The sequence below is a fragment of the Geospiza fortis genome, unplaced genomic scaffold (assembly GCF_000277835.1).
Source record: "Geospiza fortis unplaced genomic scaffold, GeoFor_1.0 scaffold7, whole genome shotgun sequence".
In the NCBI taxonomy this organism is placed as follows: Eukaryota; Metazoa; Chordata; class Aves; order Passeriformes; family Thraupidae; genus Geospiza; species Geospiza fortis.
Genome location: NW_005054344.1, coordinates 4,793,965 through 4,812,192, shown reverse-complemented (window position 1 = coordinate 4,812,192; position 18,228 = coordinate 4,793,965).

The following is an 18,228-nucleotide window of genomic DNA, read 5'->3' as shown; positions in this document are numbered from 1 at the left end:
GGGAAAATGGCAGCTAAAATTACATAGAAGCATTGTGCCTGTCTGGAAAACTTGCAGCTATCTGACACTGGTATGCCAAGTGTCCCCACAGTGATGGCCACCCACCCCCAGTTACTCTGGGGAGAGCTGGTTTCGTCATAGGGATTTGTTGGTAACTGGAACAACGACAACACCCAAAAGGTGAATCACAGAGATTTGATGGCGCGAATATCTGGGTGGAAATTTGTGACTTCTGGCTATTCCCTGCCACCTGCCCCACTGGGTGCCACTGGAGCTATCCCACACCCAGCTACTCCACCAGGTACCCTGGTGTCCAGCTGAAGCATCCTTGCTCTTTTTCTCCAAGCAGAAACAATGACTCGGGAAGAAGCCCTGTGTTCGTTTGGAGGCTGCTCCTGCACACTGGTTTATGTGAAGCAATTACATTGAGGCACCACATGTTTCAAAGTAAACTTCTTTGTGTAACCCGCTCTGAAAAGAGAAAAGAGCTTCTCACATCTCAGCTGAGAATTGTACCTGCACTTCTGTGGAAGCTACTAACTCTTTTCATTTAGGCTGTGATGAATTGGCTCCTTTAAAAAGGTACGAAGCCCCACTTTGATTTTCAGTTTCTAGTCTCTACACAGGGGCTGAATCAAAGTAGCTTAAACTGTGGCTTTGATTCCTGTTCCCAGAGCTAGCTTAAGATGTATTTTCATGGGCTTCCTGCTATTTCTTATCATCTGCTTGCTGGAGATTCATCCCTGCCTGGTAGAGCTGGTGGACCTGGATGTGTGTGTGTATGTCTGGGCTTTGATGTTCACAGCTTCCCAAGGCACTATGGAAACACAAGCACTTCTCATCAAGAATACTGGTGAGAGCTGATGAATTAACATATGCCTTGAAATGCTCCCATTCTGTTCTCCAGGATAACATGTGCAGTATTCTGGTTTAGCAATATTTACCCATACCCTGATCCAGCTGTTTGCCTCATACGTGGTAATTACCTTGATGGGACTATTTGGTTGTTTCTGGCAATGATGTAATCTTTGCTTGTACTGCTTGCCTACATAGTTTGCTGTATTGAAGGGTTTTGGTGATTTTATTTCACTGGCTCTTTAGAAAAAGCTGCAGCTATTTTCTCATCTAGCTGTGCCCAGAGCTTTTGTCTCAGGGAAGAATATGAGCTCAGCTGATTTCCTTCCATTATAACAGCTTCTCATTGTACAACTAGAGTTGAGACAGATTTATTAAATCTACACTTGCTACAAAATAGGCTGGATCTTCAGCTGTGCTCATGCACTACTTAGTCTGAAAAAATGACAGGACAAAGGTTTAACCAAACCTTTAGGCCTCGCTTCAGCCATTTTATTTCCCAGAGGTCATGGGGGTTTTTGTTGTAGCCCATGTATAATGTCTCATCAGTTTAACCAAAGATGCAAGGTTGGTCTAGGAAGAATAAACTGGTGTATCTAAAAGCATGAATATGTCCCATCCCACTCCTCCAGGGTGTATGAGGGTGAGTGCAGTCATGTAAAGCCTCCTGTGCCTGATCTGGGTGGTGGAAGGGGGCCTAGGCAAGGATAGGACAGGTTTGGTTAAAACCTGATGCCTGGATAGGGGATAGGAGGGAGATACAAGCATTAACTATGGTCTGTCTCTGCCAGAGGAGTTCATCGCTGGAGGCACTGTGAAGTAAGTGGGTTACTGGAAAGAGTCTAAGGTAACATTTTTTCCCAGGTCTGTAATTTGCTTGCTAGATGGCCTTCATCACATCAGCCATCTACTCAATGCCATTGATGCAGTGTCTATGCAATGGGTTTCAAACTATCTACCTCCAAAACCCCTTTGAGATCCACCAGTGGGAAGTGATATCTAAAGCCTCACTTTGCTCCTCCTGCCTGAATTTCAGCAGTTAAAGAATCATGGGATGAGACAGAGAGCATTCCCTTCCTCTCCTGCTATCCCACAGTCATGTGGCCTGGCATGATGCTGGGGTGTGGGAGAGGAAGGGTTTGAACTCCCTGGGGCTGTGGAGCAGCTGTGCTGACTGACAAAATCTGACAACCCTTGCTGCTATGTTGGAGGAGTCCTCTCCTCAGGTGTTCACTCAGCGCTTGTGCTGCCATCATCACCGTGCTGTGAGCTGGCAGAAACGAGCCTCCCTGTGCCCCAGTTCCTCCAGGGCAAAAAGTCCAGTGCCCTCCCACAGGTGGCTGATGAAGGCAGGTGTGTGGGAAGGTTTGTGGGGTTTTTTGCACAAAACCAGCTGAGATGAGCACCCAGGGCAATGGCCACCAGCTCTGCTGAGAGAGACAGACCTCTGGCAAGGGGATGGGAACAGAGGAACCTGTGAAACCACACCTTGAGCTGGCTCTGGGAATGCAAATCAAAGCCATGATATAAGTTAAATTGGTGCAGCTTCTGTGTTCAGCTGAGCCCTCTAATCTTGGAATTGCCAAAGGCCTTGAGGGATCATTGTGTTAGGTAAAGCCTACCAAAGGGCAGGTTGCTTCAGCCTCTTCTTGTTGTCAGCAGGTGTGGAGACACTGCGTGGGGGAGGTAGCAGGGATGTCTCTGGTTCCCTTGGCAGAGGGGTGCTTTCAGATGAACCATAGATGCAGCTTTCTGATCCTTTATTTTCATCAAAATGGCACAGAGGAGCTCCATGGGAACCAAAACCGCACCTGAGTGGTTTTTTTTTGGGGTTGTTGTTTTTTTTTTTAGCTTATAGAAGGATTAACACAGATTTATGTTTGAGAAAGCGGGCTAGTTCCAATCTAAAGTGCAGGACAATTCCCTCCAGTTCCCAGGAGGGTAACATCATAATCCATTATTAGCTGCGCCAGTTACAGTTATTTCCTTCCCACATTTCCTTTTAGGTTTCAGACTAGAATGCAATTGCTTTTCTTCCTAAGAGCACTATTTTTGAATCTGAAGAATTGAATGTTATTAATATAGTAGGTGTTGTACTGTGCAGCCCATTCTGTAATGGGGTGTTTATAGCACCAGGGCTCTTACCCAGTCCATTTGTAATCAGAAGTAATAGCAGCACTTCACCACTTGCTCCGCTTGAAGACGCTGCAATAAATTCCAATGAGCCATAGCTTGGCTGCAGCTGGTGACTGATGTAGAAGCTTTGTGCATTTTTACTTCTTTAATGTTTATAGCTCTTTTACATTATATGAATATTGCCAGTCCTGAGCATTCAGCTGTCATGAATCAAGCCTCAAAAACTAATGAGATTTTACAAAATGTGTTCATTTGAAGTGTGTTTTATGGGTCTTCAAATGTTTCAGGCTCTGTGCCATGCTGTCAGGCTTCCTTTATTTTGCTGCCACAAGCTTGCTTTAAGAAAGGAAAAAGAAAACTGGGATTAACATATGATCATCTGGTTTCAACAACTGCCCCCTACCAACATCACCTGATATCACAAAACTTAATGCTGTAAGAGCAGTCAGCACAGTCAAACACACCCTCATCTGCGAGATGGGCCAACACAACTCAGCTAAAACAATGCCACCTTGAGCTTATACACCCCTGGTGTTCAGTGAGAATTAAAAACTTTCAACTCCAGCTGCCATGAACTCCCCATGTGAAAGGAGGAAGGAAGGGCTCATTTGGAGAAGTGCAACAGAAGCCATCGGCCAGCAGGGATGGGCTGAGCAAGGCAGAGCACGTCCATAAGCCACCCTTGTCTTTTTGACAAGGTGCATTCAGCAGCACAGATCCCCCACCCACCAATTCCATGCCATTGCCTGCTCCACTGATGCAAGTGTCTGTGAGGCTGCAGCACAAAGTGGGCAAGGGAATCAATCCAGGTTAAAAATGACCATGCTTCCCACCGCTCCTCTCCCAGTCTCCCAGGTTTAGAGTATTGCTTTACACCTGGAGCAGTTTCCTATTCCTTCGTGAAGGTTGGCACCTCAGTGGTGGCCATGACACCTCTGAAGTGGCAGTGGGGATGCAGAGTGACCCAAGCAGGAGGCGTCACCAAGTACAAAGAGCTTTTTTAGGACTCTTTGCAGACTAAAGGGTGCATGTCCATAGGAAATGGAAAGAAAGGAGAAAAATCAGAGAAGGGATGCTGTGTCATCTCTAGTGGAAGTAAGGAAGAAACTAAGATTTAGGAGTGGCGTTTTATGGAAGGACAGGCCTGGCTTTCTTGCACAGCTCAGGGAAAAATGACTTTGGAGAGCTATTCAGTAAGTGAGGAAAACTGCACCTCAGAAATGCCTGTCCCTGGCATCAGTTCCTATTAAAACTCAAACATAGACCCAGATTTGGTTTGGGACTTCACTGAAATGAAGGACAACTGCAAATGGATTTACTTTGTGTTTTGCACATTTCTCAGCATTGGGGTGCAAGACTGTTTGGATCAAGACAGGTGGTCTTAGGAGCAGCTACTCTCAGAATAGACTTAACAAAAGGGTGCTGCTGATGGGAAGCAGTGTGGGAGGGGGCGGCAGCATCCTCTTCTGTCCTTGCTCAGGCAGTGCCCCTGTCTTAGTCCCAGTGGTCACCAGTTTTTTTCTGATGCCTCTAGAGCTCATAAAGCCACCATTTACACATGTTTAAAATTCTGGTTATTTTAAATTTTTTTCCTAAACTACCAATGGCAATTGTCCCTGCTTTACACTGCACTTCTCCTAACTCTGTAATCTCCCTATGCTAATGTTCTCAAATGATAAGCTTTTCTATTCCTCTTGCACTCATCTTCTTTCTTTCTGCTCTTCCTTATTCTCATTTTCTTATTTTCTCATCCCCTTACTGGTTAGCCCTTCCCCTCCTTCTCATTTCTATTCTGATGAGCTGTTTCTGATTAAAAAACTGGATTTCTAAACAAAACACAACCCAGCAGGAAAGCCAAGATTAACAATTCTGCTACAAGTATATTTTTCTGGGTGAGATCTATGAGCAAGTGCAAGAACTCTCATCATTACCCTGGTATGTTTTTGTAAGACAGAGTATTACCTTCCCCCAGACTCATCTCTTTTATTTTTTAAAAATGTTCCCTAGTGACAGAGACCATATTACCCTATCAGTTTGTACAATTTCTAGCACATCTGATCACTTCTGCAATATAAATGCCATATAATAATCAAAATAATACATAAAGCACTTGTTGCCTGCAGTCTTAAGATGTCTGGAGTCATGCAGTTCCTAAGCATCTCTCTCTGTGATTGTCCACCTACCCAGCTCTAAGGAGTCTGGAGGATCCTCCAGAGGTGACAAGGTGCTCTTACCCTCACACCACACATGAGCAACAGTGATGTGACACAGCACACATAACATGCCCCTACAGACATGACAACCAACATCTGCTGAGCCCTTGTGCTGTGCTTCAATGTTTGGTCCCCTTCTTTCCTCAGTTGTGGGAAGCAGGGATGTAACTCCAGTGGAAGCAAAGCCTCCATGGGCCAGATGGTTTCATGAGTCCCCATGAACGCAGCCATGGAACTTGGTGGACTGTAAAAAGGAAAACAAGACAGGAATAATGCAAATTCCATCTCTGTTGCTGACATCCTTTATTTCTTTTTTAAAATAATGCTTTGATCCAGTGTTTCCCAGGGGAGATCTGGAGGGAATCACCATCTCCACGTGGACTCATAAGAAAGGAAGCAGCTGGTCCCTGATATTTATTGCTGTATATCAGCTTGGAAACCTTGGCATAAACACTGCACAAACCCCCATTTCTCTGGGTTATTTTCATCCTCCCTCCTTTTGTTAAATGAAATAATTAATATCTCAAGGAAAACAAACCTCTGGGAGTTCATTTCACTCAGGACAGGGAGCGCTGGAGCATAACCAGAGGTAAGATGGAAGTGCTGCTGGACACGGGTTTATTCCTGTTCTTATTTTAGCTGAACCAGCTCACCCTTCCCAACAAGCAGGTGATAAGGCAGTGTGTTTATGGAGAGTATCCCGTGTGGCACAGCTGTACTATAGATTAGGTAATGTTACTGACTCACTGCAGAGTTATTGGGCCACCTCATTCCTTCCTTTCTCAGGGCTACAGACTTCTCCAAGTACTGATGGGCTTTGCACACACTAATCAAGCCTCAGAGCTTTTCTGATAGATTAGCTGTAATTGTAGGCATTTTTCAGATATAGGGACTGCAAAACAAATCTTCCTGCCAAAGACATTAAATTGTTTTCTCTGATTTTTTTCTAGGGGTGCTTGAAACCTCCTTCTAAAGAACCAAGCCCTCACAGGCTGATGCAGGAATTATAATTTGGTATCTCCACACCTAGGGCGTTCCTGGCCAAAACTTTGATACTTGCCCTGGATAGTGGGCACCTAGATTCAAAACAAGTCAAAAATTAATGAGGTTTAGTAATCCTGCTGTAGACAAGACCTACACACCTGAAGGGCCATTGTATTAACACCCATGTGTTGGACTTCCTTTGATGGATTTGGAGAGTTGCTCTTCATTTCAGTTCAATACAAGAGGCTTTTTATTAATGTACTGACCTACCCAGGTGGTCAAGTCCATGACAGCTTTTAGGGACCCAGCATGGGACTTTCTCTGCACAACTGCTAAAACAACACCATCACAGAGTATGTGGCCTAGCATGAGGAAGAAGACTGGATGCTGTCTTTCAGTGGACATGTCCCACACATCAGGTACTTTTTTCCCAGCCTGTGTTCTCAGCTGAGCTGGATGCATAGGAGCCTCTGTCAGCCATGTTTTTTTATTTCCCCTCTGGTTCAGATTGAAGGAACTTGCTTTCATATTATTTCACATCATCCCTAGTTACAACAGAGACCATGGTGAATGAGCCAGGAAGTGGGATAAAAATCTATGGGTTGCTACCCAAACGGTCTTTTAGTACCCACTTCAAATGCCCTCAGATGGGACCTTCACAGATCACATCAAAAGTTCAGTAAGTTTTTTACTCTAAATACAGATCAATTGAAATCATAAGGGAAAAGATTGTTCACTGATTTCAGTCTTACTGGGATTTGGGGTTGCAACAGGGGGACTAACTGTTGTTCACTGAAGCCAATGGAAAGTACTGTAAATAACCTGAGCCTGTGGTTTGGCTTTTGGTCTCACTACTGCTTTGGAACTGACTCTAGCAATTGCTGTTTACCCTGTCCCCATCAGCTGATCAGTCGTGCCTCCCTGCAGCCTCCTGCGTTGCACCAGCCCGACAGTTTGTGTAACCATGCAGTAAAGTGCCTTAGGAAAGAGCCAGTACAGGGATGTTCCCTGGCACAGCTCACTGCCTGGCTGCACAAACAGCTCTGCCAGCCCCTCAGACAGGTGGCACGGGCTGCAGGGCAAGCAGAAACAGCTGCTCAGCGCTGCTACCAACAAAATGTCCCCCTTGGAAGATGCTCCCAGGTTGGTGATGCAAAGAGACTGAGCTACATCAGTAGGTGCTGTTAAGAGGGGCTTTGCTTGAGCCATTTCACTTGTGTTGGCTCTAGCATTTGGAGGCTTCACCAGAGGAACTGAGCTCACTAGCCTGGCAGAAACTAGGCAGGCTGGGTAAAAAAGAGGCTAGGTTCTTACTGGGCTGTTAGATGGTTTAGTTGTCTTGTATGATGTCAGCCTCAGTGATCAGATCCTTGATGCTTGCCACTTACACAAGGACACACAGTTGTAGCCATGGCTGTTCTTATGCTTGATGAAAACAATCCATGTTTACAATGGAAATACCAGAGAGCACAAGTCAAGAATGTGGTGACTAATTATATTCCTTCAGCATTACTATGTTGGTATTTTGTTTACTGAGCTCTTCCATTCTAGTTCAAGATTCATCACACAGGTCTTTTCCAGGGCATCTGCCTCATAGAGGACATCTGCAGAGATGGCTTTGTACATCCTTCACTTGTTAATCCAGAGCTTTTATTGGCATGGACATACCCATCCCGTGCAATACTCCCAGCAGTTTCACTTTTATATCATTCAAAAGCAGAGTAGTCAGGGGTGTGGTTTTTTCCTAGTTTCTCCCTTTAAATTCCAAGTTTGAGCCTGAAAAAATATTTACAGCTGTATTATATAAACTAATGAAAAACAATGTTTAAAATGAAAGTGCTGGCACAACTTTATGGAGAACAGCAGTGGAAATGGCCATGTGGTAATAAACAGGCTACCTGATATGGTTTATTGTTTAACTCCTTGCTTACTTCTGGAAACTTAAGCTTATGTTCTCAAATGTCTGAGTCCTCTGAGTACATGTGTTAGGTTAGTCACCAAACCCAAGCCCAGGTTCCCCTGTGGGTACATAGCCTTGGAGTAGATCAGTGAGTAAGGAGCCTGCTCAAGCGGGGACTACCTGTATTTCCATGCACTTCACAGCACAGAACACACCATAAACAAAGCCCCAGTTTCTAAGGTAAACAAGAAAAAAATCTGATTTTTAAAAAAGGGCAAGAAAATGTCTGGATATTAGCAAGTTTTCCTTCTTGCAACAATCCACCAGGAAAACAAAAGAGAGTGAGAGATTTTTTTATGTTACTGCAGTGTTGCCTTTCTCATGCATAGCCGTGATGGTTTCCTAGTCTGTGATAGTAATGGCATGATGAGATATTTATACATGCTAGGAAAAATGTTTCCTTTTTAAAGCCCATCACAGTAGCATAATAACAACCCTTGAAATCTGTCTTTCCTATATCCCCAAATCACTTGATGGAAATGATTTTTATGTGCTGACTGTTGGTGTGCATACTAAAGCCATTTCTAAGGAAAGGCTGTAAAACACACACCCGTGCACTGCTCTCTGCACACATGGCTGCACAAGCAGATTGGGCCACATGGCAGTAAAAGTGCCCCTGCCTGGTCCAACAAGAGCTCCTGCAATTGTAACCACAAGTGAAGCCATGCTGGTACCAGAGCAAGGGTGGGAACAGCCCGAGTGCAGATAAGCCTTTACAGTAAATCAGCCATAACATGCTTTGGCTCCATGCCCAAGTAATAACTAACCAGTTTTATGTTAATTATTTGCTATCCTTCTATGTACAGCAATAGTTACAAGTTTTACTAAGCATAAATGACTGCAGTGCGTAGTTGGCTTTCATAAAGTCTCTACTTTTTTGACATACTGCATCACTTTCTAACTGACAGTTGTGAATTATTCCAGTTTTTCCTTTTGCTCTGGCTTCTTTCTTGCAGCCTCTCATGAAGTAATATTTTAAAGTGTGTTTTTAAGGATGAACAGAGGCAGTCATACATTTGGATATTTCATTTTGTAGTTCCTGTGCATGTTATGTGGTAACTCACCCTTACGCACAGACTGCAGAACAGTCATTCTCTCTTGAGCACTTCAGTAAGAATATGTTTCCATATCTGGAACATAACCACCAAGAAGATGGGCTGCAAAACCACAGAGCCCCTCTCTATCCTTCTCTATCCATCTTGATCACAAGTCTCCAGTCCCCAAATCACAATGCAACACTCCATTGGGAAGCCCCCCACCCAGCTCTTTGTGGGAGCAATTACAAAACTGCTCCATCTTTGAAAAGCCAGCACATCATTTACCCCCAGAATTGCTTTTTTAAGCTAGTAGACCAAAGGGTTACCCTGCAGCAGCACTGGCAGGGACAGAGACAAATGTCAGAGATGCAAATACCTGCAGTTATCAATGCCTTGATGATTCCCTTCATAGAGTCGTGGTCTGAGACCTGTTTCCACCACAGAAAAATCAGAGTAGGAACCCACTGGCTATGATGTATGCTAACTCCCACACAATTCCACCAAGGGACTCTCTGTCCCCTTCAAAATCTCAACCACAAAAGTCCTTTATGGGGACCTAAGGGTGTAAACTCTGAAGTGCTTGTGGAAGTGTTGCTCTAGGTACTACCACCTTGGTCTCCACTGGTAAGGATTTTGATTCTCCATCATGACTTATCTATTCCTGTAGGGCCAATGCACATCTGGAAGGGTTGTGTGGTTCTGCACTGCAGGTATGCCAGTCACCTCTGCAAGTGGGTCACACCAAAAGACAGCTTTGGCCAGAAGTGAAGCGTTGCTGGTATGACTTTAGGGTCACTGTAGGTTTTTGCAGATTAAGGTAAAATGCTTCTGAATCCCAAATCCATACTCCTCCTAATAGTGGATATACACCTTGCACAAGGATGAATGGCTAACAAGAAACCAAGACAGAAGCTAATTAGACCAAGGGACATAAGATTTATTGAATCTGCAGCCTCCCCTGGGAGGTAATTTGTGCAGCCATTAAATAAAGCAAACACTATTGGAATTTCACAAATAAAGGACAGGAAGAACAGTTTTCCCTTACCTGAGTAGAACGCACATTCCTTCAATGATATTGCTACAGTGCAGGGAGATTGAAAAAAATAAAGTTTTTATTAAAATAAAATGTTATAAATGGAAGGCAAAGGAATCACAAAGTTTCTTCCAGATTACTCCAGGAAGTGCTGCTCTTGATAATGATGAGTAGAGCTCATTGTGGAAAAATGAAGTTGGGAAACTAAGAAGACATAAAAATTGAATAGAAAAGGCTTTGAGTCAGGCTTTGAGCTTGGTTAATACAAGCTTGTTGACGAGTTTGGATTGTGGAGCGACGGTTGACAACTTTGCTGCTGCCAAAATGTACCTGTTTCCCTGTGAGCCTGGGTTCCCAATTAACAGCAGACACTGCTGTAGCAGTAGAACACCAGCAAAACAGGAACGGAACAGGACTTTGGAGAAATTATTGTACAATAAACTTTGATTGTTTCTCTTTGGAGAAACATGGAGCAGCAGTGAATGCTCCAAGTTCTTAAAGATTCAATGACAGAGCAACTCTCAGATTATGAAAATGAGTCCCCTGGTGCACAAATGGCAGATGACCACTGAGGCACACCAAATACACTTGTAAAATTGCTGTGTCCTGACCCCACCAGCCACTTTGTCATGAACTTTAACAACTACATACCAGAGCCTTTCAGCAAAATACATCGCAAGAAGAAATAGGACAGAAGAAGAATTGAGCACATGTTGTGCTGTGGAAAGGGCAGAGCCAAGATCTAGAACTTGTATTACCATACAAATGAAATGAAGACTTTGTAAAAAAAAATAGGAAGAGTGTTTGAAAGAGCCCAGTTCTTGCAGCTCTCATTTTTCTGAATGTTTTTATTTGCTTTATTCTATTTACAGCCTCTAGTTCTCAAGTGTGTCCAATAATGTTTCACCTTAGAGCTTCCCAGCTCTCAAATGCTGGAGCCAGGCACTGGCTGCTGCCCAGCTGGCCTCTGCCCTAGTTACACTCAGCAACGCAGCGAGGGCTGTAGTATCAGTCCTTTTCAGGGCTAAACCGTGCCATGGACTTTTGATCATTAAAGGAAATGAACTTGGGATGACATAAAAAAAAGTAAACAAGACTTGTGTACAAGGACATCAAGATTACAAAGCAGCAGTCTCAAAGGTTGGAAGACACAGAGTGCAGAGCTGCTGCTTCAGTGATGTTCTTTGGCAGGAGTTTAAATGACAGCAAGAGGTGTGAGGCAATGAGAATAAAATCCTGAGTTTTTGACTTTCAAGGAAATTTGCAAAAAGCACTGTCTCAACAGCCAAGATTTACACATGTCTTCCGAGAAAGAATTACTTGTTTATGAGAAAGTAATCATCCCCTACACTGCTGAGCTAATGATGTATAAAATAAGTCTGACAAGCCCAAGCCCCACAGTGACACCAGACAACACACAAGAAAAAATGGAATCCAAACAAACTACTGGTGACCAGAAAACAACTCGAAGCAGATCACTAGCAATAAATTGTAACATGACGTTCAAGCTGGGCTCATCTTACAAAGAGCAAAGAGTAGAGAGAGAATTGCTAAGGGCAGATGGCAGTGCCTTTCCTGGTGATATAAACACAGATGAATGCATATCACTTCTGAGAACTGTATATGGCTCTGCCTATCTCAACAGCATAAATAACTGGAAAGAACTTTAACACATTTCTAGTGATTGAGTTCTAATTGTTGTGTGGTATACAACCATTGGTTGCATCTAATTATACTTAACATGGCTATGGCTTCAAATATTCCACATTACAGAAATTATGAAGTTCAACTGGACATGTTTTACCTGTTATTTCATGTTATCCTGCAGCAGCTGGTGGCAAAACAAACCTACTGCAGCGTAACAGGAGGTTACGTCCTTTACACGGTTATATTTAATCCCTCCTGATACTTATCTGAGTTGTAGCTGAGTACAAGGAAAACAGATTCTGCATTCAGTTCTTGTAAGTACAAAGAGTAATGGCAACAGCATAATGCATTCGCATTTGCAACTCTTGCATTTGCCTGTCCGAGGAACCAAGGATTTTTTAACGTTTTATACATAGTTTATCCTTAGTTCAAATATTTTCCACAAAAGTTGTGTGGGAAAATCCATGAAAATCAGGAAATCTGCCTCTTTATAAGAAGTACTGGAAGAAATGTGAGCTTGATCATACAGAACATGTGATCATATGCATAAAATTAACAAACAAAAAGCTACAATGTATATTCTTTCTCTTATAAAACTTCCTTAAAATTTCTTTTGGGATATCTGTAGCAATAAGATTTTAAAAAAATTCAGATTGTAGAGTGACTTGCCAAAAAAGTATGTCCACACCATTACGCATTCATGTTTCTATACTATTTATGGGTACATTTGTTTGTAAACCTTTTAAAATGTTCTTTCCACTTCTTGAGATTTACTTGCACCATTTCATACTTCTGTTGCACAAAGCTGACATATCCAGATGGCAAATATAAACATCAAAAGATGGACTGCCACTCAAAGACATGTGGGAAACATTTGCCAAAGCTAAATATGGTCTTAAAAGAATTTCATTATTAGTGTAAAAGTTCTTCTGAATATGCCATTAATAGTAGTGCAATAGATCTAGCTGACACACTGGAGGTGGTGAGCTGCACTCAAATACTTTGCTACCCACAAAATGGCTCTTACTCCAGGTTTGTTCCATACACAGGAAATAATACAGTAAATCAAACTAACAAATTACACAAATGCTATAAAAGCAGTACACACTAAATAGTATACAAGAAACATGCACATGTGCATGGTGAAGGAAGAGTCTATGGGATTCAGCTTTTTTGCTGAATAAATATTTGAGAGTTTTACAGCTCTTCAGCATTTCTTTTTATGTAATCAGATAACTGCAGCTACAAATTCAACCTGATGACTGACATTTTTACATTACAATGGCATCTTTGTTGCTGCAAACAGTAATATATATACAACAAATCAGTTCAGAGGGAAAATGCAAATGCTTTCCATCATACTTGGCTTTGCCTTGTGATCAGAATGAGAAACTATGTGCATGATTTTTTTTCACAAGCAGCATTAGCCTCCTTTACCTATTGGCAGGGGTGAGAGGGGATGTGCCGAAATCCATTACACCTTTTGTCCTGGCTGTAGTAAGAGAAGGCATCCATTGGGCACTGGGCAATTCAAAGAGCCAAGGAGCTCACTCAAAAGAAAGAGTTCACTCATAGTGGACAAGCAGTTTGAACTTTGACACACTTTCCAAGGAGAAAATGTATTCTAAGCAAAGTATTTTACAATGTTTTCTTGGACAAAGAAGTCCAAAAAGTTTACTTATCCCTTACACCAGCCACAACAGAGAGAGATCTTTATTGTGACTTGTCCTTGCCTCTGACACCACTTCTGCAAGCCATGTGGTTGCATACAGAATCACACTTTTTTGGAGACTTGACTGCATGCAAGCTCCCAGTGGAACAGTGAGACTACCCATGAAGACCAGGCCTTCAGGCACTTTGGACCAAGGCTAAATATAGGCACCCTTAAGGTGTTTTTTATCCCCAACATAACCTATGTTTGTTGCTAGCATTGAATAAATTTGGTTTCTTTTTATTCCTTAATCATGGTAAGAGCAATGGATTTTGAAGGTCTGTAATGTCAGCTGATGAGTCTATAGTGAGCAGATCTGCCTGGCTCCATTCTGCAAAGGAGATCTGTGACACCAGTAAGCCCCAGTGACTGCACTGCTGTTGTAGTGGTGTCCTCTCTGCCATGCCTGTCTATGCTGCAACACTGAATTATGGATAACCATCGTGTCCTATACCAGACCCACAATGCCATGCTACAATTGCTATGTGGTAATTTGTTCCCTCAGCAGATTATTTTCTGGGAAAAACACTCAATCCACTAGTGTAGCTGCCACACAGAGCATCTTCTTTAATTAAAAAGCACAGAGAAATTGCAAGTGCTGATGAGTTCCAGGAACATGAGCCATAGAGACCATTCCAAGTGCAGTTTCATGAGAGACTGGCTGCAGCAACCACATAGGTAAAGTTGCTGCCTATGACCTCCAGCTACTCACTCCTGGTGTTACACCACAGCTCATCACCTCTGCTGTTGCATCACAAGTTATGTACCCTGAGCCACAGCCCAGTTTATAGTCCTGCTCCACAGAGATTGATTTCACAGACCCACCTGGAGAGGTGATGAATTTCAGCACAAAAGCAAAGCAGTCAGCTGGGCCTGGAGCATGGCAGGCACTGTTTGAAAGAGCTTCACTACCAAAGTCAGCGTACTGGGGAGAGTTCTCCTGCAGGTTTATGATTCAGGTACACCACACTTAGTAGCTGAAAGAAGTCCCACTCCCTCTCCTGCCTGCCAGCCAGGCTTTCTGCAAGCTCTTTGCTAAGGATGTACATCAAACCATAAATAATCCAGAGCAGAAAGCTAAACTGATCTATAACTCAATGCTTTTTTGCAGGCCTAGTTTTCTGCTGTCTGGACCCTCTGATCTGACTGCCTGTGGCTCCAAGGAGCACCAGAGACAGAACAAGGGATGTGTTAGAAACCCAGAAAGGCGAGCAGGTGGGGAAGGGCTTTCAAAGGCAGCTTGGCATTATGTTGGCTTAGTCAAGTTTGGTCATTATCAAATGCCATCTCCACGATGAGGTGCCATCCAGACTAGCCACAAGTTACACAAGTCACCTTACAACACCCCTGCAAAAGCTGGGATACCTCAGCACAGGAAATATTCATATGGTCACTCCCTTCTGCTTGCCATTTTCGAGGGGTTTCTTATTGAGCAATGCAACCAACTTCCTCTTTTGGTATCTTAGAAGAGGTTTTCTTTTGGGATTTTGGGACTGCACAATTCTTTCAGAATTATTCTGTGAAGGAAGAGGAATTTAGATTCACGTTGTTTTCAAGAAGTTATTTCAGTTTCAGTATATCCTACCTACATCAGTTGCAGAGCCTTCAATGAGCACAGCACAGAGTGAATGATGGCAGCAATGATAATGAGTGCATATGGGAATCCCAGGAAAGCTTCAATCATCATCATTAACATTTTATTTTCTGCAGTGCAATTCCTACTCTGATGTACCGCAATTTGCTGTAGCAGACTGCAATGCCCAGTGCTGATAAAGATGAAGAGCAGGAAAGCCATGAGGAAGAAAGTAATCACTTAGCTGGAACTGCCATGGTTGTTTACTGTTTTGATATTTTTATTTTATTTTATTTTATTTTATTTTATTTTATTTTATTTTTTTATTGCTGTGTGAGTGTCGTTCAAGTCAGGTGTGATTTTGAAGTAGAAGAAAGGTAGACTCAAGCATGTAGACAGATGATATCTAGTTTCCCTGGTTCCTGGCTTGTTGATCATTTATAAGTTTGTGTCCTCACAAACCATGTTGCAACTTCTGGTTTTAGTACTGCTTTGCCCAACTTACTATCTCATTCAAATGAACGTTAAAGGAAAGTAATAAAAGCCACCAGGCTGCAACACCAACGAATTTTGGTAAATGTGGGGTGGAATTTTCTTATTGCAGCTTGACATTCAGTAAGAAACACAAACTTTAAGTAGGGACCATTTGGAAATGGATCATGAAGGTAAATTTGTGAAAACAGTAAAGGAGGGAACTTCTAAAATATATTAACTCATGATGCCAATGGTACATAATCTAAGGGATGACTTCCTAGCTGAAGATGTATTTTACCGGAAAGTTATAGTGAAAGCTAACAATATTAAGTTCTTTATAAAGTGGTTCATTAACTGAAAAGAGTTTCTTTCTTGGACAAATTGCCTTAGAAATGTTGGCCTTAGGGGGTCCTGTCATCCTTGCTAAAATAGCATTGTGCCAGCAGAACTACTCTATACAGTTTGAAAGCAATTTTGCAGTCAAGAATTCTGTTTGTAAGCTCTTTGAACTCAATTTCACTGTAAAGTTAACCTGAGTTGTAAGTTATTCCAGGTATAACTGGAATCGTTTCTATACAAAAAAATATGAAACTCAAGCCTGTGTTTGCTTTTGATTTGAGGCAGCCAGTTTAACAGGAGGATAAAGGCTGATACTGAAGTGTCTGTCTTGTCAGCTACTCTGTCCTATGAGGACATTTTTCCACCACTTGAATGATATTACTCTTCCAATGCCTTTCCATCCCTCCTTCCTTATTGCCAGAGGCCTCCTGCTCATGCCTGCCTCTGAATGAACAGCACCACCAGCTTGTGGTACTGCGAGGAACCTTTAAGGCTGGCAGAAATCCTGGGGCATGGGTTTATGGTGTGAAGTTTTTTAAGGGTAGAACCTGATTTTAGTGCTCCCATTTCAACATCATTCCTCAGTCCTGCCCTCCTCTCCCCTGCATTGTTCATTTCTCCTGATCCAGTATTTTTGGAGTCCTGAAAAAGATACATTTCTGAAGACCAGCTCAGTGGCTCCTGGTGTGGCACAAGACACATCTCCAGCACAACGATGAGGGCTGCAACATGGGCATGGCAGGGGGCATGCAGAAAGCTTAAAACGATATTTTTACAAAACATGTGACATTGTGAAGCTGTGACAACTGCAGGAGACATAAGAGAAGGTATAAACACATGCTCCAGGGGCAGAGGCTGCAAATTCCCTTCATAAACTAGCAAGAGGCTCATGGAAGCTAATGGAAGAGCACATAGAACACTTCTTAATCCCCCAAAAACATAGTTGTCTTGTAGCAGGCAGTGTGGGGAAGAGGAAATACAGAGGGAGACAGGAAAGTTGTTGATATTTGGCTCTAAAGTGTAGAAAAACTTTCTTCATAGTTGGAAGGAATTTTGGTTTGCTGCTCCTAGTTTAAGAGATGCTATACAGAAGAGAGGGAATTTTTACAAAGTGTTGAATGTTTTCAAAGGTAGAAGAGCACATTTATCTAAAGCAACAGTGGGAGTCCAACAAGAACAATTCAGATCATGCAAAAAAACAGCGGCTCCCCTAAGGATTTACCTGTAAATCTTCATTCCAGAGGTCTCCAGTCAATCTGAGCACAGCCCTCCAAACCCAAGTGGGAAGACAAAGCTCTCACTGAGATGGCTGAAAGCGCCTCTCCCCACCACTTCTGCACTGCCCAGTTTTCCTGCTTCAGGGGCAACTCAGTCTGCTCCTCTGCAGCTACAGAACTGCCACAAATCCAAGTCTTGCTACAAAGGAAAATTAAAATTCAGGTTAACTGCATTCTTCTGAGTCTGCTCAAAATGAAAAGAAACAGTTCCCCAGATACATAAACAACAAGCAGAAGAGAAAGAAAATACTGTCCCACTGATAAGAGAGGTGAATTCGTCACTGACAATGCTGAAAAGGCAGAGGTTCTCAACACTTCCTTCACCTCTGTCAGCACCAGCACTGCACCAGCCATGGGGACAAAAAATCCAGGCTGATGCATCCACCAGGGGCATCACCAGCAGAGATCCAGAAGTCATTGTCCCACTCTGCTCAGAGCTCATCAGGCCTCACTGGAATACTGTGCTCAGTTTTGGTCCCTGCTGTGCAGAAAAGATGTGGAGGCTGGAGAGGGTCCAGAGAAGAGCCACAAAGATGATCAAATGACTGGGAAGCCTGTGACAGGGGTAAAGGCTGAGAGAACTGAGTTTGTTCAGCCTTGAGGAAAGAGGGTTTAGGGGAGACCTTACCACCATGTTCCACTATTTGATTACTATTTCATGGGTGGCTGCAAAGATGGAGACTCCCTTTTTACAAGGAGTCACATGAAAAAGACAGGGGTATTGGGTACAAGTTACTCCTAGGGAAGTTACAGCTACTCACACAATGAAAACTTTTCACAATGAGAACAATCAGCCATTGTTCACAATAATCTCCCCAGGGAAGTGGTGGATCCCCCAGTACTGTACACTGCTGAGATTTGGCTGCCAGTGTGCTGGGCCATCTTGTCTAGATGTGCTTTTAACAAGATAGGTTGGATGAAACGTTCCTTGAGGTCAGTTCTTTCCAACCTGTATTCTATGATTCTTCAATTTAAAATCATGGCCAGTT